The sequence below is a fragment of the Schistocerca nitens genome, chromosome 12 (assembly GCF_023898315.1).
Source record: "Schistocerca nitens isolate TAMUIC-IGC-003100 chromosome 12, iqSchNite1.1, whole genome shotgun sequence".
Lineage (NCBI taxonomy): Eukaryota > Metazoa > Arthropoda > Insecta > Orthoptera > Acrididae > Schistocerca > Schistocerca nitens.
The window spans coordinates 61,667,425-61,691,476 of NC_064625.1; positions in this window are offsets into that span (position 1 = coordinate 61,667,425).

The window sequence follows — 24,052 nt, forward strand, 5'->3', positions numbered from 1 at the left end:
ATCTTGTATTCTCCTAGAGTCACCCAATGATGACAGTTTCCTGTGCGTGACAGCATCATTGACAAACGGCTGCAGATTGCTGCTCACCCTGTCTGCCACATTATTTGAGCATACAGAAAAAAATAGCAGTCCTTTCACATCTCCCTGGGGCGCTCCTTACAATATCCTTGTCACTGACTGACACCAGCCCTCAAGGACAGCACACAGGGTCCTGCTACGTGAGAAGTCTTTGAGCCACTTTCATTTCTGGAGACCTAACCTTTATGCTCATGCCTTCTGTAACAGTCTGCAGTGTTGCACAATATCCAATGCTTTTTGGAAATCTGAGGATAGGAACCCTTCCTGTTGCCCTTTTTCTATAGTTTGCAGTATATCATGTGAGAGAAAGGCAAGCTGAGCTTCACATGAGTAATACTTGCTAAAACCATGCTGATTTGTGGACATAAGTTTCACAGTATCTAGGAAATTTATTGCATTTGAATTCAGATTGTGTTCTACAATTTTGCAGGAAACCGAATGTTAATGATACTGGTCTGTAATTTTTTGGGTCCTTCGTTTTTCCTTCTTATACACAAGAGTCAACTGTGCCTTTTTCCAGGCACCTGGAACTTTTCAGTGGATGAGAGAATTCATTAATTCAAGCTAAGTAAAAGGGCAATGCCATAAACTACTCTTTGTAAAAGCTAATTAGGATTCCATCTGGACCTGTGACTTAGTTAGAAACAAATATTTCAGTTGTTTCGTTATGCCAGGGATGACCATTACTGTGTCCCCCATATGGAAGTTTTTGCAACTGATCAATGTTTGTATGATTGTCCTGTGTGAATGATTTCTTAAACACAAAATTTAAAACTTCAGCTTTCCTTTTGCTGTCTTCTACCTGCATGCAGGTTGGTCAATGAGTGACTGGATAAAAGCCCAAGACTTGATTAGTAGTCCTATAGATTACCAGAATTTTCTTGTGTTCTCAACAATATCTTTTGTTTAGGTATGACAGTTGTACGGATTGCACATTTATCTTTTTACAGATGCTCGAATCTCTACTAATGTTTTCCTGTAATCATTTGTTCATTCTCTTTTCTACTGAGAGTACAACAGCCTTTACTTTCTCAGTATTTTCCAAATTCCAGTGGTAAACCACAAAGGATATTTTCTGTCCTTCATCCACTTAATCAGAGCATGATATACAGTCCATGTAAAATTTTCCTATAATTCCTCTACATCCATCATACTGGATGAAACATGATACCTACCAGAATTAAAGAAAATGTGGAAGGAAGGAACCAAAAATGTAACTTACTTTTCACACAACCTGTATATTTAACAATCTACAACCATACCTGCAGCCCACACATTACTGGGCCAAATGGCAGTGTTTACTATTGCACTGGACAGAGACTCTGCTATTACATGCCTTTCTGCAACATATGAAAATTATATAAGCACCATTGATGACAAGAGTGATTAAGGTACTCAAAACAGATGACACAATTTTTAATTTGAAGGCTGAATGTCTAAAGGTTCTGGGTTAATATGTGCTTAAAGATTAAACAGATTAGGAAACAATATGACAATGATAAAGCTTACTTAAAAGCAACCAACTTTTTAATTTCAATCAACAGCCAAGGTGCGATTGGATCCCAGCCCGTCCCTTTTGACAATCTTATTTTGACTAATGCCCTGTTGGCAGTTGGCTGTTAATATTTTCAAAGTTAAACTGATTTCAGTTATTAAGACCGTTCTGAAGGAACGTCTTAAAACATCACTTGTAAATACTTAGTACAAGAGAACTTACTTGCCAGAACCACAAGATCCAGCTAAAATACACCAATAATGATTCGGTCTTTCAAACACACCTTAGTACAACAGGTTGTTCAGATTATAACTAAAGACTTAAAAATGTAAATGCAATCAAAGAACTGAACTGGTTAACACCTAAATCTAACTAGAAGGTCCCTCTTTTGTTTAATGGCAACATGTGCATTAGTATAATTGTTCTGGCTGTATTTATGGCCAGGAGCTGGTCATTAGAACATTAATGATTGGGTACAAACCAGAAAGGAAAGGAAATATAATAGTGCAACAAATTTTCAAATGACAACTAGTATCTTAGTACAATATTATGGCCTCTATTAATGACCAAAGAGCTGACCGAGTAAAACTCTGAGGGTCGGGTACAAACCGGAAAATCATAAGCAGGGCAGGTAGGCAATGACACAAATCAACACGAGGATTACAGAATGTTACTTCGCTTTATCAGCAAGCAGTTCCATGGTGCGTTACAGTGGTGCCAATGAAGTGAGGTAGAAGAGGGCAGACAGGCCACGAGCAGTCGTCCAACACAATTGTTGCCAACCAACTGACAGGATGTCAGCCTGCTGCTTGTAGTCAATGCTGACCCCAGTGAAGTACTCTGGTATCTCAACTCTGCAGAGGCCCTCCTTGCGCAGCTTGTGGTTTCGGCCACTCGGACCTTGTAGCCACCTCTTGTTGTGATGCTACTGCAATCGGCAAACTTCGTGCCTCCCTTCTCAGGCCAGCAGACCCCTCTCAAGGACCTTCTAAGGACACAACCCACAGATATCCACTCTTCCTCACAGATATTGGCAATGGGGCCACAAGAGTGATAGTCGATACAGTTCTTGAGCCACTGGTACCAGACAGAACAGTCTACTAACTCAATGGCGCCACATCTCAACATCCCCCTCTCAAATCTGAACAAGCCTTCCCCCAGATCTAAGAACCCTTCACTCTGCTGGAAATTTTAATCTGACTGAGATGAACTTGTATGAGCTTCCTCTTTTCTGGGTTCCTGACCAAAACATTGACTGGGCTTAAAATTTTGACAATGGAATATGGACCTAGGAAATGTGGGGCAAGTTTCTCTAAACATTTATCCTGGGAAGTCCACCCAGAAATGTTTCTGATGTAGACAAGATCCCCTATCTTCCCTTGAAAGGGGCACTTGTTTCTGCTATAGTGACAGGCCTGACAATCGTGAACATTCCTAATATTTGGTCCCTTCGCTCTCTAAGTACCTTCGGACTGATAGATGGAGGTAAAAGTTGATATATCTTACATAAATTGGAGAGTCAGGAATTCATGGGCTATGCGAGCATTAGGCTAGCTGGGGTGGCATGGGATTCTTCATGCCACATGGAGTTAAACACTAAGTTTAATCAGGGTGAGGTTGTATCCCACTTCTTGGGTGATTTATGGTGGTAAATAATCAATGCTGACTTCAAGTTGCAGTTAATCCTTTTGGCAAAGGAACCCTAAGGATAATAAGGTGTGGTGGTAACATGATTTATCCCATTGCCAAAACAGAATTGTCTAAACAATCTTGCCAGAAATCCAGGAACGTTATCCATAACCAATGGCTGCAGTGGCCCAAACCACGTAAATGTATTAGTACCATGAGACATGCTGATAAGAGCGCTCTCACCCCAGCTAGGTATGAACCTGGAGAAGGTGTCCACTACTATGAGAATATACAGATTGCCTTTTTTTGTCCAAAAAAGCTGGCCCACATAATCAACAAACAATTTGTCCAGTGGATGCTCTTCCCATTTTGACTGCAGCAATCCCCTCACCAGGGAGTTACTTGGTCTTCCATTCTTACAATCTCGGCATTCTGTGACTAAACCTCTAATGTTTTTATAAAGTGTTGGCCAGGTCAGCTACTCCTTGACTGTCTCTAACGTTTTATAAAGTCATGAAAGTACCGGAAGACCACAATAACTAAAGGTCAAGGGAGATAAAATCTAGCTACCCCAGACCTACCCCTGCAGTTACACAGAATCCCATTCTTCAGAAAACAGTCACTGGATTCCTGTCCATCTAGTATTTGCTTCCTTAGCCCCCCCCCCCCAAAATGGGTATTATTCTTGTTCAGTTTACAAATTATCAAACAGTTTGGGTACCTCAGCAAGGATAGTACATACTAGGTAACTATCCGGCATTTCCTCATCAAGCTCGTGCTATTGGAACATCCCGCTAAGGGCATCAGCAGACTGATTATCAGAGCCCTCAATGTCCTGAACCTTAAAATGGAAAGCCAAAATGCGGACCACCCATCTTGCAATACGCTCTGTCTTCTTAGGACAAGCTAGGTCCCAACTAAGGACCTGATTATCCATTTCTAGATCAAATTCATGATGTTTGAGATAGAACCAAAATTTTTCCAGAGCAAATAACACACCTAATGCTTCACACACATATACCGAGTAATTGAGTTCAGGCCCCTCCAGATGTCGGGAAGCAAATGCTAACAGATGCCTGATATCTTGATCTTCCTGTAAAAGAACTGCTGCGATACCAGTATTGCAAGCATCAGTCTGGACCACAAATCATTTCTTAAAGTCAGGTATGGCCAAAACCAGTGGGTTGGAAATCACAGTTTTGATTCCCTCAAAGGCTGCCTGCTGACTTTCAGCTCACATGAATTTCTCATTATTTCTGCGTAACAAATTTAATGGAGCTGAAGGTTGCACAGAGTTTGGGACAAATTTGCGGAAATAATTAGTCATTGCTACAAATCAGGCAACCTCCCTCTTATTTCGTGGTTGCGGAAAATTCCTCAATGCCTTAGTTCATTCTGGATCAATGATAATTCCATCACCAGATACCAAGTGACCCAACTATGACACTTGGTGCTTAGCCAAGATTATCTTTAAGGGTTTCACAGTCAGAACCACATCCCTGAGCCTGGAGAGTACCTTCCAGATGTGAGATGTGCTCTAAATGCTCTTCAAAGGAGGCACTGAATATGATTGTATTGCCCCAATAACTGAAGATACAATTAAACTTTAAATCACCTAAAATTTCATCCAATAAATGGGATAAAACTGCTGCACTGGTTGACAAACCAAATGGAACTCGGATGAACTCGTATAAATTCCAATCCAGGGTGAAAGCGATGAGATGCTTAGAGACCTCTGTTAAGGGTATCTGGTAATAAGCCTGATTAAGATCTAACACAGTAAACCAATAGGCTCCCTAAAACCAGGTCAAACAGCTGTGGAGATCAGGGAGTGGCACGAAATTCAAGATCACCTTTTAATTGAGAAGCCTGTGATCAACCACAGGTCAGAAATCCTGCCCCTGATCTTTAGGTACTAAGAAAAGGGGGGAGGTGGATGGTCTTCTGACTCCATCTTTTAAGAAGGTGACAAGAGATAAGGTGACTGGCAAACCAGCACATCATCCATAACATGAATATGGTATCAAATGATGTCTGTGACTCACAACCTGTCATGAAGTACTTCGGGAAATTCTCCCAAAAGTTCACTTAACTGGAAAATAATAAGGAGGGCAGGTAGGCAATGACACAAATCGCCATAAGGATTACAGAATGTTACTCCCGTTTATCAGCAAGCAGTGCCATGGATCCACTGTGCTTACTGAGTCTGCCAATGAAAGCCAGGTAAAGAGGGCAACCAGACCACAAGTGGTCATCTGAAATTAATGTTGATAACCAACCGACAAAATGTCAGCCTGCTGCTTGTAGTTGATGCTGACCCCGGTGAAGTACTCTGGTATCTTCACTCTGTGCAGGCCCTCCTTGCATAGCTCACGGCTTTGGCCGCTCAGACCTCATGACCATCTCTTGTCGCAATGCTACCACCAATCTCGAAACTTCGTGCCTCCCTTCTCAGGCCAGTGAACCCCGTGTACATATCAGCAAGCAAAGACCTTCTAAGGACACAACCCACAGATACCCACTCTCCCTCATAGATATTGACAATGGGGTTGCACGAGGGACAGTTGACACTACTCTTGAGCCAGTGGCTCCAGTCTACTAACTCAATGGCACCACGACTCACTGGAACAAAATGATGTCAGTTCATTATCTAAGTGGGGATGCCAACAACTACTTACACTATGTGATCAAAAGTATCCAGACACCTGGCTGAAAATGAGTTGCAAGTCCGTGGTGCCCTCCACCGGTAATGCTGGAATTCAATATGGTGTTGGCCATCCTTACCCTTGATGACAGCTTCCTATCTCTCAAGCATGCATTCAACCAGGTGCTCAAAGGTTTCTTGGGGAATGGCAGCCCATTCTTCACAGAGTGCTGTACTGATGTCGGTTGGTGAGACCTGGAATGAAGTCGGCATTCCAAAGCATCCCAAAGGTGTTTTACAGGTTTCAGGTCAGAACTCTGTGCAGGCCAGTCCATTACAGGGATGTTGTTGTCATGTAACCACTCTGTCACAGACAGTGCATTATGAACAGGTGCTCAATCATGTTGAAAGCTGCAATCACCATCCCTGAATAGCTCTTCAACAGTGGCAAGCAAGAAGGTGCTTAAAACATCAATGTAGCCTGTGCTGTGATAGTGCCACACAAAACAACAAGAGGTGCAAGGTCACTCGATGAAAAACATGACCACACAATAACACCGTCGCCTCCATATTTTACTGTTGCCACTGCACATGCTGGCAGATGACTCACTGGGCATTCGCCATATTCCCCCCCCCCCCCCCGCCCCCATTCGATCACCACATTGTGTACCATGATTCATCACTCCGCACAATGTTTTTCCACTGTTTAATCATTCCCTTCAATGATTACGCTCCTTACACCAAGCAAGACATCGTTTGGCATTTACTGGCGTGATGTGTGGCTTATGAGCAGCCGCTCAACCATGAAATCGAAGTTTTCTCACCTCCCACCTAACTGTCATAGTACCTGCAGTGGATCCAGATGCAGTTTGGAATACCTATGTGATGGCCTACAACACACTGTGACACTCTTAAACTGTCAGTGGTCTCTGTCAGTCAATAGACGATGTCGGCCTGTACACTTTTGTGCTGTTTCCACTTCACTATCAGATTGAAAACAGTGGTCCTAGGTATGTTTAGGAGTGTGAAAATCTTGCATAAAGATGTCTGACACAAGTGACACCCAATCACCTGACCATGTTCGAAGTCTGTGAGTTCCGCAGAGCGACATTCTGCTCTCTCACGATGTCTAATGACTACTGAGGTTGCTGCTATGGAGTACTTGGCAGAAGGTGGCAACACAGTGCACCTAATATGAAAAATGCATAATTTTGGGGGTGTCCTGACACTTTTGATCACAAAGTGTATCTGCTGTTTCTAGCAGAAACAGTCTCCAAGCTTTCTTGATTGATTCATTTAGTAACCATAGTTACTAAGATGACATCATAATCATTAATCCCTGACACTATAGTGATGCCATCAATAGAGCCACACCTGTTTGTAGCTACAAGGTCTAAAATATTCCTATAGCATGTGGACTGTTGAATTAGCTGCTCAAGACAGTTTTTGGAAAATATGTTCAAAAGTACTTTGCAAGATTGTCTGTCTGTACCCCTGCAATGAATCTGTATGTACCAGTCCATACTCAGTAGGTTAAAGACACCTAAAACTAATATTGTATAATCTGGGTATTTAGGTGCTTCCGACTCAAGACTTTCTTGAATGACTGTAGAACTGTCACAATGAAATTGGGTAACCAGTAAAAACATGCAACAATTAACTTGATTTCATCTAGACCTGTTAGACACGACCAGGTAAATTCACTGTCACATTCGAATTCAGTATCAGTAGAGTCAATATTTTTGTTAACTGCAATGAAGCCTCAGCTTCCTGTTGCATCAGGTACTAGAGTAAATGACAAATACTCCACTAAAATGGATTATTCTATAACCACCAGGAATTTTATAGGTCAGGTAGCCTAGCTTTAAATTATTTTGATCACTTTTGTCATGTGGTAGAGTACATAAATTCAGCCATAGAAAAATAACAAAGGATGTTCTGCTGAAATTAACTCAAAATAGATTGAATAGTAATGCCTTTAAATACAATCAGAGGAGAAATGAGGTTCTGTGTACCAGGTGTAAGGAACTGATGACAAATGGAATAAGTTCTATGAAACCCTGATGAGACATTATGACTATTGCCACTGTTGTCAGAGAAACCCTTCAGGTACTTAAACATTACCAAAATGGAAGTAATCCTAGAATGAAACTCCCCCAAGTCTGATTAGGCTTAGTCAAATATACATCTAAACCTACTTTATAAAGCTAATGCTGTACAGCTTATGAAGGAGAAATGAAATGAGGCAAAGAAAACTTCTAAAACTGAAATTGCTCTATTGTTTTGTTGCTATTCCATTTCCTAAGATTAGCAGTCTGATAATAAAAGTAAAGCTTTCTGAGAACTAATCAAAGAATGAATTTAAGTTCAAAGATGATGAACATGAACCATTTAGCATAAGACATGATGGTGAAACATCCAAACACAATCTGTATATATAATGCCCTGACTGACTGCCTCATCATTGCCCAGTCCAGTGATAGATAGGATAGAAACTTGAAATTTGGAGGTGTGGATCTTATATTGCCGGTGTCATTTAAGAAGGGATTTTTTGAAATACCAACATCAAGGGGGTGAAATATGGGATGAAAGGTTTTTTCAAAATTGTTCCTATTAAGCCAATTTCGAAACTAGACTTACAAAAATTGGAATTTGGTTTCTTGGTCAGAGATAAAGGATTAATTGTTTCAGCATTTTTGGAAATTTGAGACTAGACTGTTGTTTCAATTGTTAAGGCTTTCTCTTAACTGGTACTTGTATTACTGTCCATGTTTAACACCTCTTGTAGTTGTCTCACCAAATATTGTTTATATTTTATTTGGTTCATTTATTTAATGCAAACTGTTACATAGACACAGTTTTGAATATAATGTTAATGTCAAAGTGCTGTACCGCCACATTCTCAAAGGTTGCATTTACAGTATGTCCACTCAAATGCCTCCATTTTCCTGCATCTATTTATTTCTGTTTACCTTATTGATATATTCTTTATGTATTCAGTAGATACATTAGTATTAGTAGTATCTTTATTCATCTGTAGATCTCTTTTTACAAGGATATAGGACATGGCAAAGTATTTATAAGTTTATATCAATTTAAAATAAGCTAATTTGTATACACATATATTTACAGAATTCTAGTTAGAGACAATCATTAAATCTACTCCTGCAGTGTTATTATTATTTATTTGTGTAACATTTTTTATCAAACCCCTACTTTGTTTTATCTAAGTAAGCCTTCAATGTATAAAATGTATTGCATAACAGGTAATTTTTAGCTGCCTTTTTAAATAAGTGTATTTTGGCAATTTATTTAATCTCTTTTGGTAATTTATTGTATAGTTTTATTCCGTGGTAGAAAATGTTGTTTTGAGTTTTATGTTTATTTTTTCTTGGTAAATGTAAGTTGAGTCTATATCTTGTTGCATGGTCATGGACAGAGCTGTTTGTGCAGTAATTACCAATGTTATTTTTGATGTGTACAACTGACTGGCAATGTATTCACATGGAGCAGATCAATACAATGAGCTTGACTAGCATTTTTGGTTATTGTTCTTATGGCTCTTTTCTCGAGTTTGAAAACTGCATTCATATTCTGTGCATTTGTTCACCAAAACAGAAGGCCATAGCTAAGAACTGAGAGAACATATGGATAATATGTAACTAAAAGACACTGCATGTTAGACACTGATGATAGGATTATAAGGGTATAACATGCTGATGATTGTTTCTTCTTTTAATAGGTTTGTGTATCACTCTCCATTTATTATACCTCCTGATGTAGCCTTCTCAAGCACTAATTTTATTTTATTAGTTTCGTTTATTAATAGAAACTGTTATGTAGGCATGCTGTTCCTATTTTGTGTTAAAGTTTTTCCTGTTTAGTCCATTTTTATCTATTTACTTCCCAGTCTTCAATGCACTACCACCACACTGTCAAAGATGTTGCTTCTCTTTCAATGTTGTTTGCAAACATCGTAACTTCTTTTGTGACAATACGCAGTAAATGTCTGAAGATCGCCTTGTAAGCCGAAAACCGGTTAACACAATAAAAGTAACGTTGTAGAGCAAAAACAAACTGGTGCTTTTCATTTATTATAATGTTGTTCTACCAAGAACCGATGGAAGATTCTGTTAAAATATTTTGTTAATGTAATTACTGTCATATTATTATTTATGACATTTACAAAATCCATCATTCTGCTGGCTCTATGCAAATAAAATGTAACTACCTAAATAAATCTTCAGGCCAATGGTAGCCCAAACTCTTTGGGCTTCCAGATTTAGGTTTCCCATTATTTCCACTGCTTACAGTGATTGCCTGGGTTGTTACTTAGAAAGGATACACTCAATTTCTCTTTCCTTCCTTTCCCAATATGATCTCATCCCCAGTCTCTGATGACCTCATCACTGATAGCATATTAAATAGTTATATTCCATGGCGACCTGAAGACCGGTAGAACAGTTTGCGTCTTCAGGAACTGACAAATATTCTCCAACCACAGAATTTCAAAAAAATGCAAGCTTCCCAATCTATTCTGTAGGGATAACATGTCAACAAAAATAACCAATGTTTGAAAATATTACTGGATAGATACAAGATCTACTTGCCAAGTGTTGACTGGAGAAAACACATACAAGGATCATGGAAATACACAAGCATTTGGAGCCATAGGCTCCTTCTTCCGGCAGGAGGACTGAAGGGAAAGGTAGAGTGATGAAGGAAGAAGGTGGGTGAGATTTAGGAAACAGTGAGAGTTATGGAAAAGTTGCTCCGAACCTAGGGTCATGGGAGACTTTAAGGATGGGATGATGGAGAATAGGGTACTAAGCAAGATAGAGATTACTGAAAAATAAATCACACAAGAGTCAATAAGAGCAGAAAGTAAAGTGCATTATACATGCTAGACAGGTGTTGGAGAGGGCAGTGAGGTGGGGGAATAGGCAGGTTGCAAAATTAAAGATATAGAAAAACGGAAGGGGAGTGAAAAAGAGCAACAGTTACTGAAAATAAAAGCTGAGATCACAGAAACTAGCACAAATGAAGGCCAGGTGGCTGGTAAGAACCAACCACATGTTGTAATGGCAGTTCCAACATGCAGAATTCTGAGAAACTTGTGTGAGGCACACATCTGGAAACAGGCACTGAGGTCATAACTGTCATGTTGTCGAGCATGCTCTGATAGAAGATATTGATTGTTGCCAGTATACATCATCTGTCTATGCCCACTCATTGTAACTGATAACTTGGGCAAACAGTGTTCATCTATATTTACGTCATACTCCACAAGCCACATATAGGTGTATGGTGGAGGGTACTCTTTGTATCACTAACTGAGTCCTCCATCCATGTTCTACTCATGAACAGCACTTGGAAAGAAGCCTCTCATTGGCTCTGCTTTCTTGAATTTTCTTCTTGTGGTCATTACATGAAATGTATGTGGGAGAAAGTAATATGTTGTCTGACTCTTCCCGGAAAGTGCTCTTTCAAAATTTCAATAGTAAATCTCTCTCAGTGATGCACAATGTGTCTCTCATAACATCTGCCAATGGAGTTTGTTGAGCATCTCCATAACACTCTCATGCAACTAGGTGATGATGTAATGAAACATGCCACTCTTCATTGGATCTTCTCTATATATGCTATCAGTCCTATCTGGTACGGATCCCAGACAGATAAACAATACTCATAATCAGTCAAACAAGCACCTTGTAAGCCACTTCCTTCATGGATGAGTTACATTTCCTTAACATTATTAATATGAATCTAAGTTTGGCTTCTGCTTTTCCAACTACTTGTTTTATGTGGTCATTCCCCTTAAGGTTGCTCTAAATAGTTACTCCTTGATATTTTGTGGCAGATACTATTTCCAGTGGTTTTTCATCAATAGTGTGGCTACAGAATAGTGGATTTCTTTTTTCTATGTAAGAACAATATGTTACATTTATTTACATTCTGGGTCAACTGCCAACTGTTCATCAATTCTCTGAAGCTCATTCTGCAAATCATTACTGTCTTATGGCATTGCTACTTTGTTATAGGCAACTGCAACATCAGTGAAAGCCCACCAGATTATATATAAAAAAAAACAAAGATGACGTGACTTACCGAACGAAAGCGCTGGCAGGTCGATAGACACACACACAAAATTCGAGCTTTCGCAACAAACTGTTGCCTCATCAGGAAAGAGGGAAGGAGAGGGAAAGACGAAAGGATGTGGGTTTTAAGGGAGAAGGTAAGGAGTCATTCCAATCCCGGGATCGGAAAGACTTACCTTACGGGGAAAAAAGGACGGGTATACACTCGCACACACAGGCATATCCATCCACACATATGCAGAAACAAGCAGACATATTTAAAGAAAAAGAGTTTGGGCAGAGATGTCAGTCGAAGCGGAAGTACAGAGGCAAAGATGTTATTGAATGACAGGTGAGTATTAGTGGCAGCAACTTGAAATTAGCGGAGGTTGAGGCCTGGTGGGTAGAGGGAAGAGAGGATATATTGAAGAGCAAGTTCCCATCTCCGGAGTTCGGATAGGTTGGTGTTGGTGGGAAGTATCCAGATAACCCGGACGGTGTAACACTGTGCCAAGATGTGCTGGCCGTGCACCAAGGCATGTTTAGCCACAGGGTGATCCTCATTACCAACAAACACTGTCTGCCTGTGTCCGTTCATGGGAATGGACAGTCTGTTGCTGGTCATTCGCACATAGAAAGCTTCACAGTGTAGGCAGGTCAGTTGGTAAATCACGTGGGTGCTTTCACACGTGGCTCGGCCTTTGATCGTGTACACCTTCCGGGTTACAGGACTGGAATAGGTGGTGGTGGGAGGGTGCATGGGACAGGTTTTACACCGCAGACGGTTACAAGGGTAGGAACCAGAGGGTAGGGAAGGTGGTTTGGGGATTTCATAGGGATGAACCAAGAGGTTATGAAGGTTAGGCAGACGGCGGAAAGACACTGTTGGAGGAGTGGGTAGGATTTCATTAAGGATGGTTCTCATTTCAGAGCAGGATTTGAGGAAGTCGTATCCCTGCTGGAGAGCCACATTCAGAGTCTGATCCAGTCCTGGAAAGTATCCTGTCACAAGTGGAGCACTTTTGGGGTTCTTCTGTGTGAGGTTCTGGGTTTTGGGGAGATGAGGAAGTGGCTCTGGTTATTTGCTTCTGTACCAGGTTGGGAGGGTAGTTGCGGGATGCGAAAGCTGCTTTCAGGTTGTTGGTGTAAATGGTTCAGGGATTCAGGACTGCAGCAGATTCATTTGCCATGAAGACCTAGGCTGTAGGGAAAGGACCGTTTGATATGGAATGGGTGGCAGCTGTCATAATGGAGGTACTGTTGCTTGTTGGTGGGTTTGATGTGGACAGATGTGTGAAGCTGCCCATTGGACAGTTGGAGGTCGATGTCAAGGAAAGTGGCATGGGATTTGGAGTAGGACCAGGTGAATCTGATGGAACCAAAGGAGTTGAGGTTGGAGAGGAAATTCTGGAGTTCTTCTTCACTGTGAGTCCAGATCATGAAGATTTCATCAATAAATCTGTACCAAAGTTTGGGTTGGCAGGCCTGGGTAACCAAGAAGGCTTCCTCTAAGTTACCCATAAATAGGTTGGCGTCCAAGGGGGCCATCCTGGTACCCATGGCTATTCCCTTTAATTTTTGGCATGTCTGGCCTTCGAAAGTGAAGAAGTTGTGAGTTAGGACGAAGCTGGCTAAGGTAATGAGGAAAGAGGTTTTAGGTAGGGCGGCAGGTGATCGCCATGAAAGGATGTGCTCCATCGCAGCGAAGCCCTGGACATGCAGGATATTTGTGTATAACGAAGTGGCATCAATGGTTACAAGGATGGTTTCCGGGGGTAACAGATTGGGTAAGGTTTCCAGGCATTCGAGAAAGTTGTTGGTGTCTTTGATGAAGGATGGGAGACTGCATGTAATGTGTTGATCTACGTAGGCAGAGATACTTTCTGTGGGGTCTTGGTAACCAGCTACAAAAGGGCGGCCGGGATGATTGGGTTTGTGAATTTTAGGAAGTAGGTAGAAGGTAGGGGTGTGAGGTGTTGGTGGGGTCAGGAGATTGATGGAGGTTTTGTAGGGGTCCTAAGGTTCTGAGGATTCCTTGAAGCTCCACCTGGATGTCAGGAATGGGATTACCTTGGAAAACTTTGTATGTAGTGCTGTCCGAAAGCTGACACAGTCCCTTAGCCACATACTCCCGACGATCAGGTACCACGGTCGTGGAACCCTTGTCCGCCGGAAGAATGATGATGGATCGGTCAGCCTTCAGATCACGGATGGCCTGGGCTTCAGCTGTGGTGATGTCGGGAGTAGGATTAAGGTTTTTCAAGTAGGACTGAGAGGCAAGGCTGGAAGTGAGAAATTCCTGGAAAGTTTGGAGAGGGAGATTTTGAGGAAGAGGAGGTGAGTCCTGCTGTGACGGAGGACGGAACTCTTCCAGGCAGGTTTCAATTTGGATAGTGTCTTGGGGAGCTGGATCATTAGGAGTAGGATCAGGATTATTTTTCTTCTTGGCAAAGTGATATTTCCAGCAGAGAGTACGAGTGTAGGACAGTAAATCTTTGACGAGGGCTGTTTGGATGAATCTGGGAGTAGGGCTGAAGGCGAGGCCTTTGGATAGGACAGAGGTTTCGGATTGGGAGAGAGGTTTGGAGGAAAGGTTAACTACTGAATTGGGGTGTTGTGGTTCCAGATTGTGTTGATTAGAATTTTGAGGTTTTGGGGGGAGCGGAAGTGGGAGATTGAGTAGATGGGAGAGACTGGGTCTGTGTGCAGTGAGAGGAGGTTGAGGTTTGCTGGAAAGGTTGTGGAGGGTGAGTGATTTGCCTTTCCGGAAGTGGGAAACCAGGAGATTGGTTAGTTTTCTGTGGTAGAGGGTGGCATGCTGTTCTAATTTGTGGTTGACCTGTAGGAGGATGCTCTGAACATCCAGTGTGGATGTGGGAGAGGAAAGATTGAGGACTTTTATTAAGGATAGGAGTTGCCGGGTGTGTTTATTGGCTGAGTTGATGTGTAGGTGAAGGATTAGGTGGGTGAGGGCTATGGATTGTTCAGTTTGGAACTGGCATAGGGACTGATGGAAAGACGGGTTACGATGGAGTGTAAACGGTACAAATGGAAAACGCAAAAGAGGGGAGAGTAATTCGGATGGAAAATGCCTGCAGATCGGTGTGCAATGTGATGGGATCATAGTAGATACCATTCCAGACCAGCAACATAACCCCTCCATGAGCCAGAATACCTGCCACAGGGGTAGGTCAAAATGCACAGAGGCATAGTGTGCCAAGTCAATTCGATCACATAGGATTAGCTTCGTTTCCTGGAGAGCTACTATGAGTGGACAGTGCAAGTGTAGCAGCAACTTTAAGTCCTTGCAGTTGGAGCGAATGCCGCGAATATTCCAATGAAGAAGTACCATCATGAGAAGAAAAAGAAAAAGGAGAAGCAAGAAGGGGTCACCTCGAAGGCCACTGAGGACCTGGCTTTGAGCGAGCACTGCTGTCACCATCAATAGGTGGAGAGTCGTCCTCCATTTTTTCAATAGGTTCGTTGGCCACCATGTTAAGATGGCCAGGAGGGGGGATTCCTCCACCGGTGAACGGCCAGATGTTCAGCTACCAGTGGTGCGGCCAGGCGAAACGGATGACGGCCTGTGGCGGCAACCGCTGGGTGGCGCAGGAGAAGAAACGCACCGTGGCAGAGAAGGAGAACTTTGCTTCCTATGAGCCTTCTTGGAAGGTTGTTTAGTTGAAGTACCGGTCAATGGCTGGGAGTTTAGGGTACGTAGGTGTGGTGTCAGCGCCAGAAACCACACTTGCTAGGTGGTAGCCTTTAAATCGGCTGCGGTCCGTTAGTATACGTCGGACCCGCGTGTCGCCACTATCAGTGATTACAGACCGAGAGCCGCCACACGGCAGGTCTAGAGAGACTTCCTAGCACTCGCCCCAGTTGTACAACCGACTTTGCTAGCGATGGTTCACTGACAAAATACGTTCTCATTTGCCGAGACGATAGTTAGCATAGCCTTCAGCTACATCATCTGCTATGACCTAGCAAGGTGCCATTATCAGTTGCTATTGATATTGTAAATAATGTACAGACAAGAGCTACGTTCAACATTAATGGATTAAAGTTAAGTATTCCACCATCTGCGTCTGTTTTTATAAGTTCTAATTTCCTTGTCCTGTTCCAGACCTCATGCCAGCATGCGTGAGCTTAAACGCGTGGCTTTCGGCTTCCTCTATTCATACGGGTTGGCTCTCCTGCCAGCCCACAACAGTAGGAAGTCCTCATGGGGCGGTTCCTTCTTGAAGGCCCGTGCATCTGACTTCTGGGTCTTAGTCTTGGCAGACGCTGATGAAGGTGCTTGTGTCTTAGGGGTGACGGGAGGAAGAGGAGACGTTGACCAGGCAGTCTTAGCGCTGGCCGAACAAACAACCATAGCACTAAAGGTCAGGTTGCATGTCTGCACCGACACCTCCCTGGTAGGCCGAGGAGACGCAAGAACAGTACTGTATTTCCCTGCTGGGAGCAGCGTTGGCTTCCTACTAGCAAATAGCTTGTGAGCAGCCGAGGTGGACACTTCCTCTTTGACCTGAATTTCCTGTATACAGCATTCATCCTTGTAAATGGGACAGTCGCGGGAGGACGCTGCATGGTCACCCTGACAGTTCACGCAACGAGGAGACGAAGGTGGACAGTCACCCTCATGGGTGTCCCTGCCACAAGTGACGCATTTAGCCACATTAGAACAAGACGGGCGGGTGTGATTAAAACACTGACACTAGTAGCAGCGCGAAGGTGTCGGGACATAGGGGTGAACAGAAATAACCTCATAGCCCGCTTTGATGCGCGATGGCAGCTAAACACTATCAAAGGTCAAGAAAAGTGTCCGGGTCAGTACAAGGTCATTGTCGGCCTTTTTCATGACCCTATGGACAGCCGTCGCGCCCTGCTCAGCAAGGAAAGACTGAATCTCCTTGTCAGTCAATCCGTTGAGTGATCTAGTATATACCACACCATGCGAAGAATTCAAAGTGTAGTGAGCCCCCACCCGGACAGGGAATGTGTACAGGAGTGTGGCCCGAAGGAGTTTTTGTGCCTGAAAGGCGCTCTCAGTTTCTAACAACAATGTACCGTTACGCATCCTGGTACAAGACTTGACAGGTCCGATGGCATCTATGCCCTTCTGAATAATGAAAGGGTTGACAGATGAAAAGTCTTTTCCATCCTCAGATCTAGGAACTAGGAGCTGCTTTGGGGCAAGCTGTAGTACTTTTGTCACTGGGGCTGGTCAAGTTTCCGCTTTTGGACAGAAGTCACAAGAGAAGAAGAAGAGAAATCCATTGCGGATGGATACCCCATGATTGCCAGTGTCTCAGATGGTGCACTACTTCCTTGTGGGGACCCTCTCAGAGGGTGCTCCCACCTTAGGTGAATGTTTACACCTCAGGTCACACCTCCCGAGAGATGGACGGAGGGACCAATCGGCATGGTCGGAAGGTGTCAGCTCAGGCAATCACCTCTCCCTGGGCCTGGCCTTTACCAGGGAGTATGTGGGTGCCTTACTTGTCTACCCAGGGCGGGGAATTGTGCATTACCCCATCATTGGCTATGCGTGTGAACGCGTGGGTTGGCCTTCAGGCACACACGGGGAGGAAAGAAGAATAGGAAAAAAGGGGAGAGAAAGGACATACTGTCTCAAACGCTGAGGCGGAGACCAGAGGGTGGACAAGAAGGCAAGGTAAAAAGTAAGGAAGACAGTGAGACAGGGAGAAGGACAAAGAAAGGAAACAAACAAAGGAAGGAAGAAGCCAGAATAAGTGAAAAACCAAAATGTCCAGAAATGTAAATCGTTGAACCGGCCACCTCTGGATGCAGGCGCAAACTACCCCCTTGAGGGGGAGGTACTCCTTTTAGTCACCTCTTACAACAGGTAGGAATACCTCGGGCCTATTCTTACCCCGGACCCACTGGGGGAGCACGTTAGAGTAGCCGCTCTAATTTAAACTCTTTCATTTTACAAAAAGTCACTGCGTACTGCAGGGCGCATACTAGTAATTATATAAGGAAGTTTCCACTGCACTCGGATGAGATACCGTTGTGTGGATAATCAACATATCACTAGTGATCCATACTGTATTCCCAATGTAAGTAGCATAGTGCACTTGAGTAATTATAGTTATGATTAACGCTATTGTGATTTCATTATTTGTTTAATCCATGACCCTAAAATTTCAACATTATATGTAAACTGTATTTTCAGTATTTACCTCATTTTAGCTCAGAAATAACATGGCCCACGAACCTCCTCCTGACGGTGACGAAATTGTCAAAGCATACGTCCGATGCCACCTTATCTATGTTTAAATACATTCACTGGTTTTTAAATATTTCCATCCATCTCAATTCAGTTCAACAAAAATTATAAAAAAAACATAAATAATCATATTTACATACATATGTATTTAATTATTTACATTGGCGACACGTTGGTCAGGACATTATTGGTGAGCTGATATTTTTTTTTTTTTTTTTTTTTGTTTCATGTTTCATCACGAACATTACTCTGAGAAATCACCAAGAAGGAATGGAAAGAATATTAAATCCAGAAAGCATAATGGAAAATCTGGTCTGACTGTGACAACAATCACCACAACAGAGAAGGTAGGACAGTCTTATCATATCTATCGCATTTGACTCTGGCACAATCTTTCATTAACTCGTGATATATAGTGAAGTTTTGCAAAAGTTAAAAAAGAAAAAAGAAAAATAAGTGATTTTTTTACTACTGAGTGTGAACTTTTTTTTTTTTTTTCAAAGTGTGACAATAATTATTGCAAAATGGCCAATACACAGCGTAGTAGAGATAACATGGCATGTAGATACATCATCAATAATAGATCAACTCTATGCATTGTTTGAATAACATTTATATACAAGCTAAACACTGTAGATACTCATTTGCTGTAGAGACAAGTTTAAAAATATTTCACGCGTTTACTTTACTGAAGTTTCAAAAAAAAATGTATTACATTTTTACTATTGATATGTACACGACTTGTAGTATGGCAAATGGAATGGATAACATAAACAGTTCGCCTACTGCAAGTTCCGTATCCAATGAAGAAGCATAGAATTAAATTACGCTTGCTCAAAACACTAACACCGAAACAGTAAATGAAACACAGAACCTAAATAATCTAGCAGTAGCAACCGACAGTAACACAGAGACGCAAGATATGGAAACTGAATCACAAGCAGTAAATTCTCATGATTTACCGGGGGCAGATAATGTTCAAACAGTAAATTTCTCACAATTTATCAATGCAACAATTTCAGCAGATGAATACAAGTTTACAGAACAATGACAAACAGTTTACGGAAAAATTTCTGGAAATAAACAAAAAACTTGACGGTAATGACGCTAAATTAACCAAAATTGGTACCGACTTAAACAAAAGGATCAATGAAATGGCCACCTAGTTTTCAAAACTAACAGTTTTAGCAAAACATAACGAAACCAAAATCAATGTTCTTGAAACCAATGTCAAACAGTTAAGTAGCACATGTGACACTGTGACAACAAAATTTGGAAAGTGCGTCACGGCTCATGATGACATCACGAAGTGTGTCACACAAGTAGAGACAGATTTAGAAACCATGACAAAGACAATTGATCAGACAATGAAATTAGAGACAGACAGACGTTTTTCTAAAATTAATGAAGAATTTCAAATGAATGAATGTGAAAGAAAGAGAGAGAGAGAATGAAAATAAATAAATAAATAAAACGTAAATAAACAAACTAATTAATTTGACACCACTTTGGCGAATTGTGCTTGGATGGGGATGAATAGGTGATGATCAGGACAACACAACACCCAGTCCCTGAGCGAAGAAAATCTCTGATCCAGCTGGGGATCAAACCTGGGACCTTTAAGATTGACAGTATGTTACACTGACCACTCAGCTACCGTGGGCGGACAATGATTTAATAGAAACAAGCAGACAGCAAACTGACTTATTCAACAACCTTGGACTCTGAAGCAGATATTCAGTCTACTTTATTTATTACTTTTGGACATATAAATACATAGTATGGGATCCGTTTGGTTTGTTTACTGAATCAATGAGAAATATCAGCTTAAAAAAGTAAAATAGCATCATAGTGTTCTCAGAATTTATTCTCAGTAACTATTCCTTTTCCTTGCTCCCCTTTCATTTTTCTGTATCTTTTATTTTGCAGCCTGTCTATCCCCCCCACACTTCTCCACCATCTTCCCACTCCCCATATATGCCTATCAAGTACAATGCACTTAGCTTTCAGCTCATATTGACTCCGCATTATATATTTTTTTTCAGTAAATTGTGTCTAGCTGGTTACCATGTTCTCCATTGTTAAGCTCTCAGGTTTTCAAATCTCATCCAGCGCAGGCAACAAGGATCAGTCTTTCCTTCTCATCCTGCCTGGTAAGTCTCCTCCGACCTAGGGTTTTGGGCAATTTTTCCATAACTCTCTCTATTTCTTAAGTCTTGCCAGTCTTCTTCCTTCAGTTCTCTTTCTTTCCCTTTGAATCTTCTGCTAGAAGGAAGAGCCACTGGCTCTGAAAGCTTCCACATTTCTATATCCTTTATACATACTTTCAGCTGCCACCAGCTTGATGAGTAGATCATCTTATCTATCCAATTATATTGCAGCCATCTTCACGATTGTGCTGGCGACCTGGCTGTGGATGAGGTCGTGGTTGGTATGAGAGTCAGTTACCATCTGACATCGGTTTACGAGTACTCAGAAAAAAGCTTGTAAGAATTCAATTCCATACAGCTGGAACCAAAAAAAAATTGGTAGTTCATACCACCACAAGACCATAAATGAAAAAGTTGTTATTAATAATCTGTGTCCCTGACATTCTATCTACAAGTATGTTAAGTAAGTTTCAATATACCATTTCACAGTTAACACTCAGTCTGCTATTGACACTATTTTACTCAACTCCAGTTCCTTGTGACTGATGCATCAAACAGGCTACAGTACATTTTCCTACATTTTTATTACATGATACATTATTATCTTTTACACAGTTTTAGGAAAATGCTGTACACTGGCACTTAAGTAAAATGCTAATCCATGTGCATGCACAGAACTGTATTGCAGGTTTCCTAATACAAACTACTCTATCAACAATATATTGGATGGAGCAAGTGCTGGACTGAGTATAATGGAGCAGCTAGATGAGGCAAGCAAATAAATCTGTAACAGTTATGCTACATACGAAGAGTTTTTGCTTGTCTTTTATTGTTAGCCAAAATTAGCAGCAATGTCTTTGTGTACATGGTAACTCCAAACTGCGACAAAGTTTGAGAGCACTTGCCTGTTAAAGGCAAAGGATCCGAGTTCGAGTCTCAGTTTTAATCTGCCAGGAAGTTTCACATCAGCACACACTCCACTGCAGAGTGAAAATTTCATTCTGTAAACATCCCCCACGCTGTGACAAGCCATGTCTTTGCTATATCCTTTCTTCCAGGAGTGCTAGTTCTGCAGGACAACTTCTGTGAAGTTTGGATGGTAGGAGATGAGGCACTGGAGGGAGTAAATCTGTGAGGATGGGTCATGAGTCATGTTTAGGTAGCTCAGTTGGTAGAGCACTTTCCCACAAAAGGCAAAGGTACTGAGATAGAGTCTCAGTACAGCACACAGTTTTAATCTGCCAGAAAGTTTCATATCAGTGCACACTTTGCTGCAGAGTGAAAATTTCATTCTGGAAGCTTTGAGAGGTCGTGTGTTTGGGTGGGAAGGAGTGTTTTACGACTGTGGAACATGTATTATGATTAGTTGGGTTTATTAGCACAGAATAGAACTACTGAAGCTATTAAGTTATTGGAGCTAATTTGCCATACCTTTTGTGGATTTTAGAAGCAGAGTGTTCACGACTTTGCAATACAAATATTCAGAACGAATCTCTGAGATTGTATTTATAAGACAACTTGAAGTTCCCTCGGTCCCATTCAGTAGCGGCTGGTCTCACCATAGTGGCAGTGGCAGCACCAGCAGACCTCTTCTGTGGCTGTGTGTTGGTTGGCCAAATATTTGACAAATCTCCTTACACATCAGTGTAGCAGCTGTGAATTGAAGTTCATCTGTGAGGAGAGATTGTGTTGATTGATCTGATTTCTCAGTGTGAGAGAAACCTCAAATTGCCATATTTTTCTGTACATGCTTAATTTTACTGGCTGTGCTTTGGATCTTCCAAGCTCTGACTGACAAAAAATGCTCCTCAGAGAGCACAACTCCCCTTCCCTGCGCTATGTTTTACTTGGGTAACCAGTGCTTCCCTTTCTGCTATACTCCTCGGAAAAAGTCGTGCCTCGCTATTCCTATCTCTCTCCCCTGTCAATGAGGCAGCCTCCTTTTGCCTCTGTTGGGCTCTCTGTCACTCTGTAAAACATTGAGATGAACTACTGTCCATAGGTCTTAAATCCTTAAACAAAGTTTTTGTAAGAGTTATGTGTTTGGTGGCATCTCAAAAATTTCAAAGGCCTAGCTGGGAGTTCACCTGTAAGATAGCAATCTCTTGGCACACATCCCAAAGCCAGATTTTCTGCATTTGGCAGTCAATAGCATCTTTCGCTAACATTACTCCTCACTCCAACTCGTAAAACATTTGTGTGAGTGAACACTACAGAATGTCTCGACTGTTGTCCAATTGCATGTTGGTGCCATTAGGGATCATAAAGATATTTACTGGGCCAGGTTGCCACAGTGAATGTTTCCCCTCACTGCTGCTTTTCAGACGAGCTCAGCTGGGTCCCCGACTGTTCCAGTGCTCAGCTCAGTCTGTGTCACTGAGTGTGCTTCCAAACATCCCCTTATTCCCAGCTAACGTACAAATCTGTTTTAAATTACTCTCTAAACTGACAATCACCCACACATTTAATATCAGTACCGTGCTTCATTCATAACTAATTATGCAGCTCAAGGTGGGCCTCTACTATGAAGTCACAAGAATTTGTGTATGTTGTATGACAGTGTTGAAAAATTGTCCTGTAACAATTATTATAGCTTCATACTTAGGTCTATATCATTTTATGGCCACAGAAAGAAAGTTCCTGTTTCAATTGAAATTTAAGCTTGGAATGTGAAATATTTTAAAATGTTGTGTAAATGCCCCATTCCATCACATGAGTCAGTGTAGGTGGTTGTTGGTCATAGTTTGGAAGAGTCCATTCAGGATGGCAGACAGCTGGTCATACATCATACCCTCATAGAGTACCATGCATGAATAGAGTGTAAGAAGATTTGCTAGCTGATTCTCAAGGGAATGAAATATATGGTGAGAACCTGGGATCAGGATGACATACAAATGCACTAGCATATGGTTTAAGTTAAGTGATTAATAGCATACTATTATGGGAAGCAAAAACAAAATTTTGACTACGATATTCCTCACGTCGAGCTATGACAAAGTGGGCAAAGTTCTGTTGAAAGATGTAGACAGTTTTCACAAAGCCTGTAAATGTTGGTAAGTGAAGTATTCAATTGTTACCAAGCAATTTAATCAAATACATTGGCATTGTAAGAAAAAACTATGGTTCTGGGATTAGACATGTCAATTTTTGTCTGTTATCCAGCCTGGCAGCCAAATTCTGAGCCCTGTAAGAAACCAAGTGTGATTTTAACTGACACACATCTTGATGGAACATTGTGAGTGAAGCTCTCTGTACTGTGCTATGTGGGCAAGGTTCGATAAGGGTGCACCCAGCCCTTGTGAGGCCAACTGAGGAGCTACTTGACGGAGAAGTAGCATTGCCAGTGCCAAAAACTGAAAACGGCCGGGACAGAGGTGTGATGACCCCGTGCCCCTCCAGTGAATTTTGTTAGCTGAGGATGACACAGTTGTAAGTCAGTACCATCACTGTTTACATGTCCAAGGCCTGTTGACATAGATTTTTTTTTCTTTTTTTTTTAGGTTCAAGTCATGGCTCAAATGTACTGATTGTTATTTAGAAAAATTTTTTATGGGAGGGTAAAATATATGATTATTAAGCTGTTGTTATAAAAGTTTGCTTGTGGCCCATCATATGTACTAAGACTCTCTGAAAGAAGGAGGCTAAAAGACTGATAGTATTAACAGGTTCCTAATATATCTAAACTTCAGCTAATGCTCACTATTACTGTATTATTCAGCTTTTCTG